Source organism: Dermacentor andersoni, chromosome 11 (genome assembly GCF_023375885.2).
Source record: "Dermacentor andersoni chromosome 11, qqDerAnde1_hic_scaffold, whole genome shotgun sequence".
Classification (NCBI taxonomy): domain Eukaryota; kingdom Metazoa; phylum Arthropoda; class Arachnida; order Ixodida; family Ixodidae; genus Dermacentor; species Dermacentor andersoni.
In genome coordinates, this window is record NC_092824.1 from 56067915 (window position 1) to 56090936 (window position 23022).

Here is a 23022-nt window from a genome sequence, read left to right on the forward strand (position 1 = left end):
ATACATACTTAATTAACCTCTTTCCCAAGATAGTGAGCCACCCGCCGTGGTTGCTCAGTGGCTGTGGTGTTAGGCTGCTGAGCATGAGGGCGCGGGATCGAATCCCGGTCACGGCGGCCGCATTTCGACGGGGGCGAAATGCAAAAACACCCGTGTACTTAGATTTAGGTGCACGGTAAAGAAAGGTGGTCAAAATTTCCGGAGTCCTCCACTACGGCGTGCCTCATAATCATAAAATGATTTTGGCACGTAAAACCCCATAATTTTTTTTGAGATAGTGAGCCAGTTGGAAGGCACCCTGACAGATCGGTAGAACAATCGGCAAAAAGTCAGCAAGCAGCGCGAAAGTCAGTATCATAGCCAGCCGCATGGGAGATGTCGGTAACACAAAATTTAAGTCGGCTACACAGAAATGACATATTTGGCAAGATGGCGTGTCTAGACATTGCTTCAGTGCTAATCACAGCAACGCTGACGTTGAAGGCGCCTTAATTCCTACCTACGTTCCTACTACGTTCGTAATGTTCCCGCAAAGTAGGAAGCGTTCGTTTATATATGCCCGCTCTGCCGCAGTCTTCGGGAAAGCCAGCCACTACTTACGCACTGCCGCATCGATAAGCGCGCGAGACACATCTCTGACACAGTGACTCACAGTAGTTTGATGACGTCCAATGTAACGCTCGGCGCCGACGCTGCCCTGAAAACTCCCACTCCCGTAGAAACGGAGGGCGCAGAGGACTTTCTTTTCGACGGCGAGCGAATGAAGCCCGCCAAGCTGTCTCCACAGACGAGAGTCTTCGCCTAGCTCGTGGCACAGCTAGCGCACTGATGTCTTCCAAAGGCAAAAATGACGCTGAAACTACACGTCAGTCATGTACGTGAACGGGTCCAGACGGTCATACTGGCGCTTGCTGCCGTTGGATACAATGACACAGGCTGCTGCTGCCGCTGCCATGTTCCCGAGTTGAACTCGGAGGGGGTTTCGCGATGTACGAGTTTAGAACGAGTTCGTCTGTCAATCAAAACCAGAGGTCACGCCCCGCGCGAGGCATGCAACACTTGTGCGCGCACCCACCATGGTTGGGCCACGCCTAACTTGTTTTTTGGCAACAGCGACGCGGTGCCGAGCTGAGAGGCATCAGCAGTCTTGACCGCTGAACAAAACACGCACAATGCACTGTCATCGGTAATGTACTGAGCAACACTATCAATAAGAAAGCTTTGACTGTCGCTTGCTTTGCATATATCTTTCGGGCTTAGATGGCCCCACAACATGGTTTCATTGCCTACAGTATGGCGACGTAGCGCACAGCAAATAATTATCGGCATGTCACTGTAGCAGCTTGCAAGGTGTCGATGCGCCGGAGTGGCCGACGATGCTGAGGAGTGTGTATCGCAGCAGCCATTTGAGATGGGTGCTCTGTCATGTGCGATGTATCGGAGCCACAGCGTCGCAAACACGATCAGCGTACTACAATCCCTCGCTTTTCTAGACCCAATGCAATGACGTTTCTTTATCACAAGCACTCCGCACTCAACATTTCCAACACCTTCCTCCGTTCGAAGTCTCATTTCATAACTGCACACAACGGCCTTCACCTGCCAAAATGCGATTACGGCGGTGTCGTTACGATATCCATCTGCGATCGCTGCTGGCTCCAGCAGAGGTAATCCGTGAGCACCTCGGAGTGCACAACACATTCAAATACTGCGTACGTTCGCTCAGAGGCACCTTCACTGGACAAGCGATGACAAGTGATGAATTGTGTAGCTGGGAAGCAGGCACTTCTTCGCAATGCATCGCAGAGGCTTCGCGCACAATGATAAACTGGTACATTTTCACTGTACGGTGTCACTACGGACCCCAAAATAACGTAGCGCCATTTTGTTGCGACAGCCGTTGCTCCCACGAGACGTTCATTTCAGGGATCGCAAGTCGTTTGTGCTCAGGCGCGAGTAAGAGCGGTTGCGAGAGAGAAAATCTGGGGGCTTCTGCTACTTGAATATGTGACGCTACCTAGGTGCCACGGAGTTGGTTTCTCAGCGCGTGTTGTAAGCGTTTGTCCCTAGGCGGTCCAGTATTGCGGAGTGGGTTCGAGTTTGTTTACGCGCCGACGCTGCCTTCCGGCTCGGTAAACTAGATGAAGCACAGGCACTGATGCCCGATTTGGCGACCGCTGTGTCGGACAGACTGTCTCGCACCTGCTGCGCTCGTGCTAAGTCAGTCGTGGCGGATCAAATCTTTCTTGGGCCTTACGGCGATGTACCTTGTAAATAACATCACATATGTTTCTGTGGGAGCAGTAGCGACTGTAATAGAGCCCGGGCGCGTTTCTACAATTACTAGTAGGTACAGCCGGGCGTGGCGCTCTTGCTCCTTGAATATGTGACTCTGCCTAGGCACTACGAAGGAGGTTTCTAAGCGCGTGTTGTATGCGTTTGTCCCCTACAGATGCCAGCGTTGCGGAGTGCGATCGAGTTTGTTTACGCTCCGTCGCTGGCTGCCCGTGCAGTGAGCCATGGGGCACGGACGCCCCATTTGGTGATCGCTGTGTCTGAAGTGGCAAGGTTCTTACTGGTGTTGTATAAGTCGTGGGTCGCTTTTTTAACTCGCGAAGATAGATTGCATATCTTTAAGCACTGCTCCAGGAGGGCACATGCAACCGACAAACGGAGGCCTCAGGAGAGCACCTGAGGTTATATTAAAGCAGGGGGCGCAGGATCTCCGCGGCACCAAAGGGGTAGTGGGGGGATCAACGCTGGAAGCAGAGCGGCCCGCGGGTTCGGGCCGCGGTTGCCCGCTATCGGCTGCCCGCTATCGCGGACAGCCAATTTGTATGCGAACACCCCCTGGCACGCGCAGGCCTTTGCGAGCCCCAACCCATGGGCCAGTCTGGTTCCTCTCTCATTTCCTCTGTCGCACCCGCTCTTACTCGCGCAAGCGCGCCAACGTCCGTTGTCTCTGCAAGTGCCACGCCCCGCTGTACCTACTAGCAACTGAAAATACGCAGCCCGGGCCGTATATAGGTTGAAAATCAACAAGGCAGAGCGCCTTAGCAATCGCGGTTAAACGCAAGTGGCTGAAAGACAGCCGGTATCGATAACTGACTCAGCACCAGCGCCGCAGGCGCTAGAAAGTCTATTCGACGTGCATTTAAAGCTAGAACCCAGACTGGTCCGTGGGTTGGCGCTCATCGAGGCCTGCGCATTCCAGGGGTGTATAACATCGACTGCCCGCTATCGCGGACCGCCAATTTTTAATGCGACCATCCCCTGGCATGCTTGGGCCTTCGCGGCCACAATCCACGGGCCGCCCTGCTTCCAGCTTCGATCCCCCCACTACCCCTTCGGTAACCTCATAGAGTGTCTAAATAGATACTATATTATACTAATATGAAACTCTATGGGTGACCTGGACATACTGCGCCGCCTGCTTTATTATAACCTCAGGTGCTCTCCTGAGGCCTCCGTTTGCCGGTTACAGGTGCCCTCCTGGAGCAGTGCTTGTAAAAAATCCAAGTTTTTGTCGCGACGAAAAAGCGACCCGCGACTTATACAACACCAGTTAGAACCTTCTTCCTTCAGACACAGCGATAACTAAATGGGGCGTTCGTGCCCACTGCCTGACCGCGCGGGCAGCCAGCGGCGGAGCGCTAAGCTGCATTCCGCAACGCCGGTATTTCTAGGGGACAAACGCATACAACATGCGCTAAGAAACTTCCTCCGTAGTGCCTAGGCGGAGTCACATATTCAAGTAGCAAAAGCCCCCAGATTTTCTCTCTCGCGCCCGGCCTTACTCGCGCTTGTGCACAAACGACTGGCGACCCCGAAAATGAACGCCTTGTGTTGCTCCCGTATCGTCGTCCGTATCCCGTGTGTCGTTTTCAGTGGGTGAAACAGGGGCCTTAATAGCCTAGCTAAGCGCCTGCAATGAATAGCCGTACCACGGCGCTGTGTTTCAGTTCCCCCAATAGTCATGACTGACTTTACTGATAATAGCACTGCAGCGCCCCTAAGTGACTTCTCACCGTATGAACTCCATCGTGCGGGAGACCCTCTTGAATGTATCCTCTTCTAGCTTTCGCCTCACTGTTGCCACTCGCGGCAAGAAGTGCAAAATTTAATAATTTGCTCGATCTCCGTTTGTCATCAGAAATTTCTAGCATTCCAAACGAGAAACAGATACTTAAAGACATAAGAATGTTTGGTATTTTATTTGTTGTATTTTAACGTATTCGATTGAGCGAAAGTGTAGGTGCAAGAATGTGCGCATGTACCCTGCTCGCATTCGATGGAGGATAGAAAGATAGTGCCCGAAAGAGGAAGCACGCCCTTGACGCGGCCGAGAAAGGCGTGGCAAGCGGCTCACGGCAAGTGTGCAGATAGACAGTGGGACAGTCACGGTATTGCAAAGTTGCGATAATCCGTTGATAAGAATACGCGGCGCTGGCGCTTTTCGTTGTGCAGCCTTCTGCGCTTGAAACGTGGACGCAGCGTGCCCCGCAGGGTGTAGTCATGTTGTCATACGCGGCTTTTTGTCTACATTTTTTCTGCCTGTAGCTTTCGCGCGTTCCACGCTATCTCCGTTCACAGTGATTGCCGTCGAGCAAACTCGGGTAAAACTCGGGTGAACGAGAAACTCGGCGCATCCTGCATAGCACCCTACGTTAATGAGTTTGCGTTCCTGGGCGCTCAACTGGAAACCCAGAAAGATAAATTCATTTACCACACGTTTTACATAGTTGTGCAATTGCACAGTTTTTTTACGTAACCATATCGAGAAAAGTGCAGCATTTACAACTCCCCAGACGGTTATGGTTCGCTGTCGTCTGTTCATTCTGTCGAACGCGATTAATGTGCGTTCTGTTTCTTCTGCACTATAGCACTTCGCACATTGGCTGACTCCTGCGAAGTGAGGAAACAATGTTGTACCGCTTACGCTTGGGCGTTGCATTCACCATTGCATACACTCGTATGATTGATGTGGTTTATAGTGTGGAGTGCAATGCCTGTGGTGTCGAGGACACTGTAGAACACCTACTGTGCTACTGCCCTTCTTTTAAAAATGAAAGACGCCCTCTGCACAGCTCTAAATCAGTTAGACAGGAAACTGTTCACCTGGAACAAAATCTTGGGACCATCGCCTCGCATGTCGTAGCTACAAAAGGCCATAAAAGCGCTGCTGCGGATTTGGAAAGGTACCGGATTAAGTGGCCGCCTGTGATCGCGTATGAGTGACCATCAGTGGTATATAGCAGAAAACTGCTACCACGTTGACGATATCCGCAGTGGATTTTCGCTTCTGCTAATCGTTTCCTCCCCTCTTTCCTTCCCAAGCGAAGGGTAGCCAACAGGGCTCAGTCCTGGTTAACCTCCCTGCCTTTCATTTATCAATTTACTATACCCTAACGTGATGTCACTCTCGCAATAAATGGTCATTTAGTTGAATACAAAGGTCTCGCAGTCTCCTTCTACAGCAGCTCTTGGAACATTTAAATCAATGTACTTTATTATTGCTTGTGAAGAGAAAGATATCCATAATTTGTTCACCAATATAGCTGTCTGTAATGCGGTGTAGCGCACGAGTTGTGCGACTGTCCGGAGTCCAAGCGAGTAAGTTGCGTGTCCACAGATTGAGCTTAGCCACGGCTACTTTGGCAAAAGTGCAGCACATTCAAATATTGAAACGTTCGTAGGGTGTATGTTCAAGCGAAGACAATGCATGCTGCTCCATTGAGGGTTTGCCTAGCGCACAGTAAAAGGCGAATCGAGGGAAAGAACGATTCGTGATTGCAGCAGGGTCACATGATTCGCAACAGGCGGGTATTCTGAAATCTTGTGTCCGAGTCACTCCTAAAAATCGATTGTAGCGACTACTCGATAAAGCGCACCGGTATATTCTCCATCTCTACAGGCGCCTTCAGCACGCAAGCCATGACTGCCGAAAGGCACAGGATCTTGAGCGGGCTCACCACAAATTCGCCCAGGAGCATGTTGATGAAGTTGCAGCGCACCCACGACAGGCTTCGACGGTAACCGTACGTCAGGCCGTAGAGTATGACGAGCACCGAGGCTACCAGGGAAGTGGACAAACAGAGGAGCCAGGCGAATACGGAGACCCAGGTTGGGAACAGCGGCAGCTGCACGTTGCTCGTGAGCCGCTCCCTGGGCACCTTTCCCGTTTTGGCTGAATCGGTAGACGTGTCCGTGTCGTGAACCCAGTCTTCCACTACTTCTTCGACGTACACCTTGGGCACTGTAGGCTTTCGTCGAAATGCCAGTGGCCGGGACTTCTCTAAGAGAAAGACGACCAGGAATGCGAGTGGCGTGACGAGAAGCGTTGACTGCACGGCAATGACGAGCTCGCGCCGCGTTGGCAACTCGAGTAGCGTGTAGAAGAAACGCCAGTTGAAGTATTCCTCTTCGTCGGCGTCCAGGCCGTAGAACATGAGGCTCACCATCATGCCCGTGGTGACGAGCAGCAGGGCCAGCGAGGCACGCTGCTTGCGAGTGAAGTCGCTGGTCGGCAGGCGGCTGAAAATGCTGAAGATGAGGTGCTCCTCGCGGAAGTAGCGGATGATTCTGGCGCTGAAGATTCGCCACGGGTTGCGAAGAAGCGACTCGTCGGCAACGTGGAAGGTAAACGTCGACGCTCCTTTGTACGCGTCCGGGGTCAGCACGTCGTCGACGATGAAAACCGCCTGTGAGGCCGTTTGAAGGTCTCTCACGACAACCGTGCTCAAATGCCAGGAGCTCTCGTTGCCCTTCAGCTCCAGGGTCAAAGAAATGGCCTCAACGTCTCCAAGGCTTGACGGATGGCTTAGAAAGTACCAGTCTCGGCCCCCGGCCTGAAGCGCCAATGGGTTTCGCGCGCCGTCGCGAAGCACCACTTCTCGGGATTCGTCGTCAGACCCGTGGACAACGAGAAGCACTCGGCTCGTGGTCCCAGAGCTCTTGAGGAACCACGTGTAGAAAGATACGAGATAGCCGAACGCATCGTCCTGCTCGTTCTCTTCGAGGTACTCTATGCCCGCGGCGCCTTCGTCTCGCGCGTCTTGCTTCGCGGCCCACACCATGACCAGCAAATAGACGAGCCACACCGCTGATATAATTATGGTCATCACGACGTTGCTCGACATGGTCAACAGAAGGAAGCCCAAATCGGTGAAGTCGATCGGGTGCGGTGCGATGAACAATCCGCCCGCAAAAATGGAGTTGTGCTCGCAAGCGCAGTGAACAAACTGTTCGTCCGAATCCGCGAGAACGCGGCATCCTGAACTCGAGTACGCTTGTTCCGTGTTGTTCCAGAAAAGGCAGCTGTAGAAGCGCGACCTCATCGTGTAAGTCGCGCTGCCGTTCTCGTCGCTCCTCCTGCGATACGGCTCAAGTAACCTGGCTTTCGTACTGTTAGTAAGCGGTATAACAGCCACCGTCACCAGGACAGGCTTCTGGACAAATTCGATTCTGTTTTCGTGCGGCACGTTGCTTGCGAGGTGAAACCTGTTCTGCTCGAGGAAGTCCAACCTGGAAGGAGGTCGACCGTAGACGACGGCGGTTATAAATCTTGTTTGCGCGTCGAAGGTGAACACGTCGATCTTCAAGAACACGCCTGCTTCGGTCACGTTAATTACGTGCATGGAAACTTTTGAGAACGATGTTTCGTAGGTGCCCGCGTGTCCGTCCCAGTCGAGTGGTGTTGGCCTTTTCAAGTAGCTCTCCGTAGGCACACGGACGCTGAAGGGAGTTTCTGCGGGGCCTCGTGCCGCCTCGACACCTACAACCTGGGTGTTTGTCAGCTTTGCCGTCTCGTGACATCGAAATGGATTGGACGGAAACACTATGGCCGTTTGTGTGTCGACGCTGCCTTCGACGCGAACCCTGCTGCCACCGGATGTGCCGAGAAAGCCTCGCCTTTGCGACTCTCGAATCCACACTTCGTAGCCCCTGGCGTTGATGTTCGCGTCGTTCTGCTCGGTGTCCACGACGCGTGACACACCCGCGGCTACTCGGGCCACATTGTGAACCAGTTTCTGCACAGTTCCGCACTCGGAATCGGGCTGAAAAAGAAAGAACAAACATCAGCTATAAGTTGCGCACAACGCTGTTTCCCGTTCTTGTCAAAAGCATTTCTATTTAACGGTTACCTTTTACATCAACAGCATTGCTAATGGAATTTTATGGGCAGCAGGTAGAAAAATTTGCGTACACGTGGGATACCTATGCGGGTGCCGAGTTTTCGATGTTTTTGTCGGTTTTCTCTTTACAGGAATTTCCCAATTTAATCTTAAAACCCACACACAAGCCAAAACCTGCATGCTGTGAGATACATAACGCCGTACTACCCGTTCTTAAAGGCTATGTATGGTATCGCTCCTTAGAAAAGTTGTCGCTTTGACGTTTGAATAAACAGCAAGTTTCGAGTTTCTCACAGCCACTTCAAACGGAGGAGTAGAAGCGGCCCACTTAATCCTTGAGCAATGGGCAAGAAATCAGTTGGAATGAGTATTAATTAACTTTCGCCGCACATTCCCAGTGCACGGTATCTTGCTACACGATGGTGACAAGTCGGATGTATGAACGCTCCCTTTAATGACCTTTTCGTCTGTAGGCATGTGAAAAGCGTAGTGATGGCAGAACTATGTGTGTTTTGTGCGCCTATGATGCTGTTTCCCAAGCACTTGTCAGCGCATCTGCGACCTTGCTTATTCAGAGGCCCATGACGGTGTCAAAGAGGACGACGCCCTTAAAGTTGAAAATAAAAAGTCGAGTCAACAGCGGTTGACATCCAAGAAAGAAAAGGTCTTTTTTGGCCCACTAGTGCACCATGTGGTTTGGTGTTTAAACTGCACTGTATACTTTCCGGGCACATTTTGAGACTGCACAGTCTCTGGGGTCGGGCCATATTTTTTAGTTGAGTAAAACCACATATGCGGTTACGGCACTATGCGCGTAGGTTGAATTAACGAGCGCATCTGTGCGTTATTCCGTACTTCCGCCAGTTACGGAACAATACTGCTCCGTACAAAGCTCAACAATACCTTGGTGCATTTCTTTTTTCGTTCTAAGCTTCAATTTGACGCCTTTGTTTGTGTGCATGTGCGTCTGGTCCTACGTGCACTTAGAAGGCCTCACATTGTCTGATTTGACGAGAGCCAAATAGCCAGGATTGGCGAGGTACCCAAATCCAACGCACGCGCCAAATTAATCTGATAGCGCCAAAGTAGACTATGCCTACAAGAAGGGGCAACAACCACTTCAGGGCAGTAAACTGGATCGTTAAGCGCACTCATGCTTGATGATGCTTGTTAGGCGCAGTTATCGTACCAATAGTTGGAATGACAGTGAAATGAACCTATCCATGAGCAGTGCATTACGCGGCGGCATACTGGGTCGGCGCTCCGAGCCGAGGAGTACACTGATCACCTACTACGTCATGCGTCGTTAAGAAGCATTTTTTTCTTTTTTTTTATTGTCAACTTCACTGCAAGCAAAGCTTCCATGCCGAAACTGAGGCGCTGTGGCTACTAATGATATCTATACACTTGCCGTCTTTCTTCAGTACAATTGTGCTGGAGAGAGAGAATTTCGTATAGGTGTGAGGTCACTGTGACATATATAATGCATGACGTTTATTAGCGCAACTTAAAATGGGTTATCCTTACCGGCCGCGCGCTAGCTTAGTGGCTATGGCATTGCGCTACTGTTGCGCGAGTTCTCTACCGTCCGGCGGCGGACTGTTTACGGCGGTTACATTTCGGAGAGGCAAGAGATGGCGCTGCTGGCTCTGACGCCATACGACGCCTCCTGAACGAAACTTAGTTCATTCAGGAGGCGCCAGTGAAGTTGGATGACTGAATTGCAGCGAAATGGTAACTGGCCTGTGCCACCTTTATTGAGTGTATAGAATAACCTGTTGCACATATGATGGAAAATGTGGCATGATTCACGCGAAAGAAGTATCTTCCGGAAATTATGCGATGTTCAATTACCCTGCAGAACGAATAAGGCAGAGCTAGAGTTCGTGATTTCTGCAGGCAGCGGTCCTTCCAAAATAAATGAGTTTCTGTGAGGCAAATTCAAGATCAAGGAAGGGGCTGACAGATGGAAAGTGAGTATTTCTACAGATTAACCTACTCAGGTTTGAAGAAAAAAATATTCTTAAGTCCGATATGAACGCGACATTGCGAGCGTCAGTGATGTAGGAATGATTTAGTGGGCTGTCGTATACTTTTGATGCATCCGCACTCCTGCTTCTTATAGCGACGATTTCGCGTCAAGCAATTTATATTTTATTAACAGGAGGAGACAACCGAACGAAGCTTGTACGTATGCGTCGTCGCAGTGCACTGCGCTTGTATTTGTGATAATGACCCGACAATGCGCCTTTTTTGTAGACATATTTTCCCATGTTGGCTCGAGGTCAGCAAATAAAAATATGCATTGGTTCACTGCAGACTTTGTTCTGAGTACTAAATCATCACGGAACATACTTTACCGTATGGGAAAGGGAAGCCAGAACACGCTCAATGGCTGCGGAGTCACGTGTTCAAAGACAGCAAGCGCCCATGCAACGGGACATTACACGACCCATATATATATGTGCTTTGTTGAAAGAGTGCGAAAAAGCGATTCCTCAATTGCTCTTGACTGCCTTTGGATTGAGCATTGCTGTTCAAAGGCTGCCGTCTAAAGCAAACCACACCACTTACATGGAAATCACTTGGTACTTCTACTGGTAGTTCCTGAGGGGTAGGGGCCTTGAGGTCAAGTAGTGCGGTCAGTCCCTCAATAAGTTCTCCCCCAATGGTTGCAGTTAGGTCCGCGATCCTCCAGTTGCTCTCAATTGAAGTCAGCTTGGAGAAGGCGCTGACATAGTCATCCATGATCTCAATCACCACATCTGTGAAGTTTTCTGTCGTGGCGGAGTTGTTGTCTGGGACGAGCACCTGGAGGACGCTGATCGCATTGTGCAGTTCGTTCTCAGTGGTCACGGGGCTGTTCTTCAGATAGCCGATGTAGTCATCCAAGACGTCGGCGTCGCGGCTCAAGTTTTTGGTCCCAGCGGTGCTGCCGGGACGGTTGCATCGTTTGTAAAAATCCGAGTGGAACAACATGGCGGAACTCTTGATGTACGAGAATATGGCGTCGGGGCTGTTCTGCTGGCTTTGCCTAGCGTAGTCGTCGACGGTCTCCAGAGTGATGTCACTGCAAGAGCCGATTTCGATGGTCACTGCTATCAGGTCGTAGACGTACTGCCCGACGTTGTCGTTGACGACCACGACCACAGAGCAGTCGGTAGTGGCCCCCGTCGAGTTCCCAGCCGGCAGGACACCCGCAAAGGTGCCGTCATCGAGGCTAGACTTTATGTGCGTGCAAGAATGCCACGGCTTTGGGCGTCCGCCCTCCAAATCCTTGAGCCTGTCGGGTGCGTGACAGCAGAAGTAGAAGCCGTAGCTGAGGGAGCCTCCTTCGGGATCTGCGAAGCCTGTGCAACTGACGTGGAAGGTGGTCTTCACGGCTACGCCTTTCTTCGGAGTCACCTGGCAGTGACCTTTCGTCGGTGGGAGGTCACTCTGCTCCCTCAAACCCTGGCCCTCGAAAAGCTCGTGCGTGAGAACGAAATGGACCTCCGCGAAGGGCCTCTGGTTCCAAGCGCTCGCCGTGATGCTGCAGTGACACGTAAAACTAAATCGAATATTGACTGGCATAGCTTGCAAAGTACCGATGACTTCTGTAATTAACCTCAATCTTTCGCTCTTGTTTCACATGCTGACCCCGTGTAACTGAGGCCCTTACCGCCACACGGCATGCGCATCCTATGCATGGTGCGCTCAGTTGACAGGGTGCCAGATCGTTCTTGTTGAGTTTGTTTGCTCGGAAAGGACCTGAGCAACTGTTGTATTTGTTTTTGTACTTAGTTAGAACATTTTCCAATTGTCTGCATCCATGTGCATTACCTATTGATACTGACTCTTTAATCACTTGTTACAGTGCCAGGTGTTTCTGTGAGGATGCTAAACAATTTTAATAATCGCCTGTGGTAGATAGCACAATTGACGTGCTTGAACTGCTATACTCGAAGATGTGGACATTACTTGCGCGATAAATCGAAATATGTAATTAACTAATTAACAAAACTGTCCAATAATATTTTTACCTTATTTCATTACGGAACACATTGAAATTTTTAATTGTAGTTGGTAAGACTGCAAGGCATGTTTACGGGGCTGTTCATCAGAGAGAGCGGGTGTACTTGACGAGAACTCTGTGGATGTCACCATTTTGTCTTTTTTGATGTAGCTTGTCTTGCATATGACAACCTGTAAGACAATTGAAACAGTCACATGTTCTAATACTGTCATGTACCGGATCCCTCACCGAGGTTATATGGCTGGAGGTGATTCCAGCCAGTCCCACCATTCCTAAGCTACTTCCTCACGATACATGCACCATCCATTCGTAGCAATCCATATCACTCGCGCAATTATGCTGCAAGCACAGTACACATTTACACCTCAAACAACAGCAGGTGTATTTCCATAATATGATAAGAGCCATATTTCTTTAAATGCAAAATAACTGCGAGCGTGGCAGCGGGTGTCAGAGGCAGAAGCAGCTTGAGTAAAATATTTTGTACAGTACAGCATGCCGGTCTTACGCTGCCACTAGGCGCTGGAATCTAAAGTTCAACATATTTTTTTTTTTTTTGTGTTGGAACCACCATCAAGTTTACAATTAAGGTGGAACCGTGATTGTGTGCTGTGCATAGTGTAATAAACTGTTTTGTGGCGTTGTATGACCCTTGTAAGTATAGGTATACAGCCAACAGGCAGGCGTTAACGAATCGAAGGTGAGAAAACTGGACGAAACTGTTAAGGCGTACTAAAAGTGCTAGCAACGGTAAGTGCTGAACGTGTAGATAGACGGGTGTCATCTATTTATTTACCATAGAACTACCAGGGCAGATGAGCTACCGAAATTGCATATCTGCGACAAGCATCCTGGCAACGTTCGACCGCGCTCTAACCTTATCGGAACAGCGCATCTTCCGCGTAATCAGCGTATCTTGAACGTGTGGTGGTTTCGACTTTGCCCAGAAACGAAACAGACAGGCAGAAGGATAAGTCCAATCTACCATTCAGTGAGCTTTTCACCTTGTTTTGCCATTGTGAACTAGTTGTTTGTCTTCTCTTCCTCTTCTCCGCCATAAGCTCACCCGGATGAGAACGCGGGACTTTCTTTTACGGGAGCACTCTAACTTGCGCGTGCTTCGCCTCCGCGCGCACGCTTTCCTTTATTCATTGCCGCGGAAAGTTGTCCGTGCGTATAACGAAAGCCCCAGAGAGCTGTGTGCGCAGATCCACGCTATCGAAAATGCCACGACGCTTTGGTTACAACACAACGCGGGCGCCGGAGCCGCAGAAAGTACAGCCCATGACTGAGTTTTGCGCAGCCCTCAAAGGAAGGCGAATTTCAAAACAAATCTCATCAGCAACAATAATTCCCCGTCAAGTGGGCTCACTTGTATGGTCCGGACCTGGTGACGTAACCAGCCGGCAGCAGCAGCACGGCCCCGCGCTGCTCGGCGAGGCAGCCGGGTGGCACTTGGTGCGCGGCTGCGTCCTGAGCCACGGGTCCGCTTATTTGCCACGTGACCAGAGGGTAGCGGGTGTCCCACACCTTGGTGCGCTGTGGCCGGGCCTCCACCACCAGGTCCTCGCTGCTCAGAACGCCGAACTCGCAGCAAGGGCAAGACAGCGCCATCTGTGAAGCCCGTCGTAAGCAGGTGAATGAATTCCCGTTCGCAGTAATTAAAAAAAAAAAAGTGAAGCTGTTTTTGCGAACCTCGTCGGGTTTCCGTGACCATGGGTGCTGCATCGTGGCTGTTCTCTAGCCAAATAGGCATTCGCACCGTAACGCGCTCGCCTTTTTATGGGATGCATTAGAACTGGTTTGCATAACTAGGAGCGTGAGCTTATAGTGCTGTTATTTCTTGCGGATAATTCAGTGCGGTTGCAGAGTAGCGGTTGAGCCGTCGTGTCCTTTGCCCATGGCGTTGAAACGCAACTAATGGCGGCATTTCTGTCTTTCTCGTATTTTATTCGAGCTTGATGTTACAGCAATAGCGCAGTTGTCGGCTCACAACTACTTATAGTGCCGTAAAAGAACTGGCTACCCCTTAACAGCGTCGCCAGAGCCAGGTCGTGTGAGGACTAAACACCGGCTGCCAGCGCAAAACACTGAGGATGTGTTCGCACCTGGTCGTCCTCATCTCCGGGAACGCGCACGCTGATTGTGGCGCTGTCGCTGTCGCTGTCACTGCTCATGCGAAGCACGAAGTCGAGTATTTTAGTCGAGCCATACTGCAGGTCGTCCGTGATCTCGATAACCTGCGGAGATACAGAAAGCTTGCTTATACTTGTTTATTCCACAAAACATGTGCCTCCGAATTTATAGCAAGTGCACTGTAACAGTTGTACTCGCTTGGAGTCACAGTGTGAGCGCTCTCAACATTGCCCACTTTCTTGCTAAAGTCACAATAATGGGCAGGTCCAAGCATCGAACAAAGAAAACACATTCAAAAAACACAGTTAGCTATCTTGACCAAAAAAGTGCGTCTATAGTACCTTTTTTAAGCATTCGTTCTTAATGTGAACATTCTTGCCACTTAAAAACACGTTTTCGTATGTTTTTTTTATCTGCATAGCACATCGTGACTATCATAAATCGCCTACAGTTTCTCTCTCAAAAACAAAAAAAGAAAACATGTCATTGCTGTAGCCAGATTGCCCAAAAGTTAGCCAATGGTCGAAGTGCAGAAGAAGCATGGAATGTTATACTAGCAGTGCAAACAACCGCTTCTGTCTTCTTGTATCATTTGATATAGTTAATGATGGTCAAAAGTACAGGTTAGAGAATGACGTATGCGTGCTACCATTTATACGCTGTTCACATGCTACTGTTCTCAGACTGCAAGAGGATTGGCCCCAATCTGTTACCCAGTACTTCAAGTCTCGAAAGAAGCAAGAATTTACGTTGTTCATATTCTACGTTCCGGTGTTCACACCAATAGCGTTGAAGCACGAAATCTGTGAGAATGCTGTACGGTGCTGGACTGAATCGATTTCGTTGTTCTCGCTGCTCATGCCGGCCACAAATTTCTAGAGAACGATATCATTTTTTTCGCCATAGAAATAGAACATGCGATACAAACACCCGGAAAAGATCGTTTCCTTGTCCATGTGCTTAGCAATGGACTGTGCATATTGACTGTAAACGCATGGCCCTCCCCTTTGTTAAAGCAGTTACAATTACGAGTAACCGTATGGCGCGAATCCAGCGCACTCGACGTGAACATCTTGCGGCCTTATGAGCATCGTCGCAGTTAAAGGGACGCTAAAGAAATGAATTCGGACCAGATGGATAGTTTCCTAGTTTTGTCTTAGGAGTCGTCATCATTTGCTATATAATTCAATATAATATTGCCGCCGATGGTTCCATTGCTGTTCAATTTGAACCACCCGCGCCAAAACGAATGAGTTCACGCAACCTCCACGAGACCCGCTAGTATACCGCTTTATTTGAATCAGTCAGTTCTGACGTCTCGTATGAGAGGGAATAGAGTCCACAACAAGTGGCGCCACTCCGATGTTTCGTTTTCTTAATTTTCGCGCTCTCTTTTCATTACGAAGCACGAATTCGTTATTACAGAACTAAATCCGATGTTTAAATCTTGCTCGACCTAATATTATTCTTGAGTGTCCCTTTCAAAAACTTGAGCGCCCACTTTCAAACAGCAGCTACCTCCCTGTCCAGTTGCTTCTTGATGAATGCTTGGTACAAGGATTCGTTCTTGTCGCATTGGTTGCAGCTCCAGCTAAATGCCAGTGCTTGACCGGGCTTCTCTAGGTGTCGAGAACCACTGCCGTCTGGAAGGAACAGAGCGGAACCGATGAATTCATAGTTTACAACCAAGCAGCAAATTGCTATGCAGCACAGAAGGGTTGGCAAGCAATTAGCACATGCACTGACCACTGTTGTTCAGTGATGAGTCGTCGTACTCTCGGTCCTGCACGGTTTTTACATACGTATGCTCACTTGCTTGCGTGCGAGTGTGAGAGCACGTCGACCTGCCCATATGGCAGGTTTCTTTTTTTTTCGCACACGGTCGTGTCGACTAAACACAAAACAAGGTAGATCCAATTCTAAGTTACGCTTCCTTCGCACTTCCTACAATACTTGAAGGAAGGCTTCTTAATAGCCATTTCGTTTTTGTTTCTTTAAAATCACAAAATGAAAGCAGTAGAAAAAAAACAGCTGAACTTACCGCATCATATATATTAATCGTACCGCATCATAACGCATATAGGGCATCCCTCTGTTTGTGTGTGTGCGTGGGTTCGTACGTGCATGCGTGCGTGCGCATGCACGTGTGTGAATTTGGTAATCTCCAATCATCCATGTCTTGAGCTAGCTGATTCCAACTTGCGCCTGCAATTTTCCTCAGCTTGCCCAAATATTCTCAGAAATACATAATATCTGAGAAATTCGCATTTGCGGGCACATAACCGTACGTTAAATGCAAGCGCATCCAAAAACTGCGAATTTGTTTAATAAAAGAAATTCTAAAAGACACCCTTCGAAGTTTTCCAAGAGTAAATTGCGAAAACAAAGTTACCCTAGCTGTATTAAAAGCACCCCTGGATGATGATGAAACAACTTTTACTTCAACACGGCAAGTGTAAGAGGCGTTTATCTCCCCTCGTTTAGATTCCGGCTAGGAGCCCTTGGGTCCTATATATAGTGGCATCTTCAGCTTGTCTGATGACTTGTAGTTGCACCTCGCTGTCTGAGCTGAGCACCGCAGTCTCCCACAGCTCCGCGTTCCTATATGTGTCGTTTGGCCCCTGCACTATGTTGGCGCAGGCCCAGATTATGTGTCTGTGGTCCGTCCACTGATTACACTCTTTACATTTATGTGAATAGAGTTTTGGTTAACAATGACGATAACCGATCGGATTTGGGAAGCTGTTTGTAGTAGGCGCCATGTTGTCCCCTGCTGCTTAGTCAATGAGGAGTGTGGTTGGAGGGGGGGGGGGGGTAATACTGTCTTCCTGAACTGTAGTGTTTGGTGATTCGATTATATTTGACCATGCGGTCTCTCTCCGCACTCAGGCTCCGCGTTCGGTGTGTGCAGTTTCGTTGCCCGGGAGGGAGATGGCGGGCTTCCATATGATGTGAACGTCACGCTTCCCGCGAAAGTTACGATGCTTAACGCCTCTTTCGAGACCCCTGCCTTAGCGAAGGTATGAAGCGTTGTTTTAGAGTCACTGATAACTACGCTGGCCGTTTTGGAGGCGAGCGCCAGCGTAGTAATCACTGGATACCAAAAAAAAAGATGAAGCAGAAATTTCTTGGTAGTAAACGTCATGTGGCCACGGTATTTGCACAAGAAGTCACTGTCCATGCCCTCCTGATAATTCTGCAGTTTCCTGAAAAATTTGAACTCGCCCCAATATTTACACTGCCGATATTGCAACATTGCGGATTGCGATTACATAAAACTACGGCGATCACTTCGTTTGCCGTGGTGTTCAATTCGCACACCGGAGGCAGCCAATAAGAAGCCGTTGCTGCATTCAAACCGATTTCTGTCCCCATTCGCTTGCAGCTCGTCTTTCAATCGCTTCACTTTTTTTGTGGTGTACAGCGGTGACGCGTATATAGGAGGGGCCACAAGCAGACGTGTTCCGCATGGCGCCGCATTGTGTATCGCGTATAGTTCATCGCGTGCACTGACTACATCCGCCTCGTTTCGAGTCACTCACTGAGGACCAGCGTCTCGACGTCGGACAGGGCGACCAGCGGAGCGCCGTCGATGGAAGCATGCAGGACGCTGCTGCTCGCTGTCAGGTAGCCGACGGCCAGAGCCTCGATCAGCACGTCTGTCTTGCCGCGCCACATCTGGCGCAGCACCAGCTTGGCCGTCTCGCCCTGGCGAAGGCAGCTGCGACGCAGAAGAGGAACGTCTTCAACCAATGAGGTGGTGCTGCGGGGTCGGCGAACGCGCGTACAGTGTCCATGGTATACGACATCGAGACAACCTACGCACGGTTGTCGTGCTGAACAATGCGTTTCGCGCGTTGAACCGAGCTTCAGACGTTTCGTTGTAAGCGTCCTACAAGGTCGAGGGGGACACGATGAGTATAAGTTATCGGTACAAATTTCTCAGTGTTTTTGGCATGTCACGCGTGAGAGCTCCTTCTGAAGCTAACGAAAGGGCAGGGCAGTCGAGAACGGCGTTGTTTGTGAAAATGTTGGTGCGTTGTACTGGATTTGCACAATGTCTTTCTTACCGAGTTAACCCCACTTTTTCAAACGGGCTATACGCTTTTCCTATCCTGTTTCGTGAGCCGATCGTAAACATATTACAGTGTTATAAAGGGGGCTGATCCAACGCCTCATAGATAGCACGATTTGTGTGCACTTCGATACATGACGTCAATCTACCTTGCCCGACTGCCTTACAATATAAGGGGGACGCTCCCAAGTAAGCCGCGATGACTTCCACGTCACCGCTTTCGTCACGCTCGGTGCTTCACAATAGAAATTTCGGTCCAAGTAGCATGACGGCACAAAGTAGAGTGCACCGACCCGCTAACCAGAAGGCGTTGGCTGATCCCCAAGAGAGTGCCGTCGAAATATTTAAGCGCCCCGACACTCCTCTGACTTCCCTAGCGTGAGGCGTGACGCAAATAGAGTGACGTGCGCACTGAGAATACGCCTCATTTTCATCCCAGCTAGCTTGGGAAGACGCTGACTTTGTCGACTAGAAACTAAAGCGGTTGAATCGCCTTGGCGCCGGCAGCGCTGGGTTTGCACGGGAGACAGAGCCTTCGCAGAGTGCACCTAATCGGTCTTACCTCTTGTTGACGGTGACCTTGTAGGTGCAGTCGGGCGGCGAATTCCCCTGCACGCACGTCTCGGGCGGACCCGTGCTGCCGCTGCATTGGACCACCGGCGCTTGACCCTGCCCGCCCTCGTAGAGCACCACGAACTGCACGTCGGTGCGCGCCACCAGGGGTCGGTTGCAGTGCCCGGACACTCCCGAGCGCACCCAGACGATCGCGGGTCGCTGTGCGCTCACCGGGAGCGGACGGCCACACGGGCCCAGGCCGTCCACCTGCCACCGCGCGCGGACGTGGACCCAATTTCATCAACTATCAAGTAATGTTTGACGTTAGCTTTTCTTAGTTTTCTTACGCGTACGTTACACGGGCTTTTTCCTCTCTCGTAAACCCACCTGGCTTGATACAGCAGCACCACGTTGTTCACAGAAGTAGCATTAGTAATATCTTACATTACTGTCTTTTACATCACTGAGTCTTCAAAATACCTCGCTGGTGGGCATTTCTTCACTACCCTGTAGAGTCCTTTAAGAGGAGCAAGTATTTGATCATTCGCTACTTCTCTGAACAAGCACATATTACGGCACTTTGTATTCGGTGAAAGTTTCACTGAATGGCGGTGGTCGTGATTTCTCTTTGTGGAGGTCTCGCATATCTTAAGCTTTGATTTCTTGGCTTCTTTCGGCCTACCAACACACTCATAAGACATTTTGCAACACCGTTGCACGGGTGACCGGCGGGAAGCCATTCTGACGTGCCATGGTAAGAAAATTAAGGTGTGCTCTCCAAGCCCGCTGTGCATGAGCGATGGCGGTGTTCAGCAGCGGCTTCGACTGCCCATATTCAGCCTTCTATGAGTTCTGGGTTGAGTACATGCAGCGCACCGCTTGACAAGTCATGGTATGGTGCCGCAAAACGGAGCTCTGCATTCCTCTGATTTGCCCAATACTTCAAACGACGGCCTCTAAAAAACTAGTCTCGGCAACAATTCCTCTGACATCCTTTGATTGTTTTATCGGCTAAGCATTGTAATGACACTGTTAAAATTTTCTTTTTTACTGGGGCCTGTATGCCGCCATACATGCGCGCTCATCAATGGTTAGTTGGAAAGTGGCATAGTAACATCCCTTGTCCAATTATTCTGGGCTCCGCGAAATCAACTTGTACAGTCTTAAGGCTCTTTGAGGGTGTTTTGCGATAACCATTACGCTGCCACAAGCTCTGAGCTTCCCCTTGCAGATTTCGCATTGGCAAAACATTTTCCTGTATTCTGAAATATCTTGCCTTCATCGTACTCCAATGAAATTTCTGCTTTATCTTCCAGTAGGTCATCCAGAATCTGCCACGATCACCGGATTCCGGAGAATCGAGATACAGCATCAAAACATTCTGCTGCATCCGTCTTGTAGATGGTATATCTTGACTTCATATACGTAGCGCACGTGAAAAACGAGGACAAAAATTCACTGACGATTAAGATGCTCCGTAATGCGAAATTTGAGCGCAACATACGTGTTTTCATTTCGCGACACAATGACTGGCCCGAAAAATCTGTCTCGTGCGACACGTTGCAAACGGAGCAAAGTGTCGGGTGACTGCCTCGCTAATCGGCAGATCACGAGAGGCAGCGCGGAGATTACGCGTGGGCGCGATTCACAGCAGCCGCTGCCGACAGACCTCCGAGGCAAGACGCGCTATTCTGGCGCCATCTCGTTGGCATCGTCATTCGTCATCGCACTACGTTTTTCTTCCCACCCTTTCGCCTTAACCTCCTCCTCCACTTCCCTCTCTCCTCACGGTTTCACTGCGCCGTCCTCCTCCGCTTTCCTCCTCGCGTCTCTCATTCCCCGCTACGCTCCGCGTTCGATTTTTCATCTTTTGCCGTGCTCATTCGCTCGGTTACGCCGGTGCTCGCCGCAGGAACGGGTGCTCAAGAGCTGCATTCTGCTGCAGCTGCAGGTAAATATGCGCGTGTATCAATCGCTTTCTTCCCACTTGTATTTGTCACACTTGTTTCAAAAGTATGTCGTCCATGCCGTGTCACAACAAACGGGTCACATACCTGTCCCTGCCCTAGTTCCTAATTAGCAGTATTGGCAGCGCGTCTGCCTCTGGTATTTCTAACTAGGCCTTCGAGCAACATTGAAAATGATAGCTTGGTTATCGGTGTGAAGACTCATGTGCTTAGTTCAAACATTTGTTTGGAATACCGAAGGGTCGTTAAAACTGCCTATGTCCTTTATTTGAAATCGTTTAGTGGTTGACTCCTGCCTCGGTAATGTGTACTACTAATAATAGATTGTCACGTTGAGTCTTCTTTTCAGATGGCCACTTTTGTGTTTATCATTTAGTGCTGCGCCAGTACAATAATGGAAAGCGTTGGTGTTTAGCTCAAACGGCTTTGTAATATCCGATATTGCGAGCAAAGTGTCTGATGATATACTTTTAGTGGGTTCTTGGTGTTATCTAGTATCTTGGTGTATCAACAACGCTAGGAATTTGTTTTTTATAAGTGCTGTAATATGTCCAGGACGACATCAGTATAACTTTTAGTTGATGGTCTCAGTCTGTCCTGGGTATTTTTCTCGTCGTGTTTACCGCAGTTAAATTATTTCTGTTTGATTTCCTTAGCATCTCTGTGTACGTGCAGCTCACTCTCCCCCACCCTCAAAAAGTCGCAGTAGGAGCATAAGCTGTTGCATAGTCTATGGTAAAGCAAGTTGAATTGTTAAAAAAAAATCCACAATCTCGCCCGAAAGGCGATGCTTTGTATTCGATAGTGAAATCCTTAGACAACTATACCGAAATAATGTTGCTAAATTTGTCGTTCGTGTAAAGTGCAGTGAGCATTCGTTAACTAATGAAATTACCAAGCATTGTGTCATGCGCGTAAAGTCAAACTTCACGAAGTCTAAATCGTTGACTGCGCGAGCAGTGGTTGTCACAACGCTGGGATGATGGGGACCGGTTGCAGAGAGAAGTGCTGGCTTCTACTTGCCGCTCGCTTCGCGGTGTTTCCGGAAGATGCGGCAATGCAGCCTCGAATACTAGACGCGCGTGAAGGCAGTGCGCATAAAGCCAGCCGCCATCCCGGCTTGCCCCCACGCTTTCCTCCTGCCGCAAATAATCTACAGGACGCGGTGGGCGGGCCACCTATGTGCTCCGCCGTGCGGACAGCCACGCGCAGCCACGGCCGGCCTGCAGGAGCAGACGTGCACTCGCCTCCTTTATTGCGTGCTTTATCACGTGACCTCCGGCATAAGGCAAAGGTCTGTTCACATATGTCGCGAAGGCGAGGACGAAAAGTGGTTGGCACGATAGCTGGGCGACTACCATCTCGCGGGGCAAAACACCAGTTGACGGAAATTGCACATCCGTTACGTCGCTTGTAGAAACATTTGTATAAGTATAGAGAATGTCAATAGAATAGGACAATTTCAAGTGACTGGTTGTTCCCCTCCACCCAGGAATAATTATAGATACGTATCTGTGCTCGCTTTCCGCAGTTTGCTCGTGGCAATGCGTACTGAGATAAGATGGTATTATGGTATTTAATATCATGATGCCACCAGAATTCCTTTATGCATAGCAATAGAAAGCGATCGTAATATATCTGATGGAAGCCTTAAGTTAGCAGCCAGTTCAGTTGTGCTAGCGAGTGAAGTGGCAGGGGTATCTGCTGTTGGTTCTAAGACGTTGGGGTGAGAAAGACGAAGTAGCGTTCTTGGCAGTTTTCGTGACGTCACGTCACAGACAAGGCGAAGTGGGTCTGGCGCGCAATTTCTTGACCAATCTCGGAGGAGTAATGGAAAAACTGGAATACAAGCAAATCGGAATATGCTTACGTCATAGCGCCCCTAATTGCTCACTCGAAGCCGAGGCCTGCACTGGTGCGCCTCGTCGACAACGGTGACCTTGGTTACGCTGACTCGTTCGATGTCGCGGCTTCCCCGACGCGTCAGGGCCGCCGTGAGGTAGTAGTCGCCCGAAAACGCGTACGTGTGGTTCAGTGTCAGGCTGCGGTAGTTCCTTTCCGTGTCGTTGATGAGCTTGGATACTCTTACCTGCACCAGCATGCGCTTGAAAGTAGACGCCTCGATGTGCCTGCGTCTTT

At 49.8% G+C, this 23022-nt stretch overlaps 1 long non-coding RNA gene across 1 annotated transcript in view; it reads left to right on the top strand.

Moving 5' to 3' along the window:
- The window catches only part of LOC140214064 (uncharacterized), a 167369-nt gene that overhangs the window by 103656 nt on the left and 40691 nt on the right, over positions 1-23022 (top strand). Inside the window, exon 2 of the long non-coding RNA XR_011890981.1 lies at positions 18948-19227. This is a non-coding gene — a long non-coding RNA (uncharacterized lncRNA). The remainder of the gene's footprint in view (positions 1-18947; positions 19228-23022) is intronic.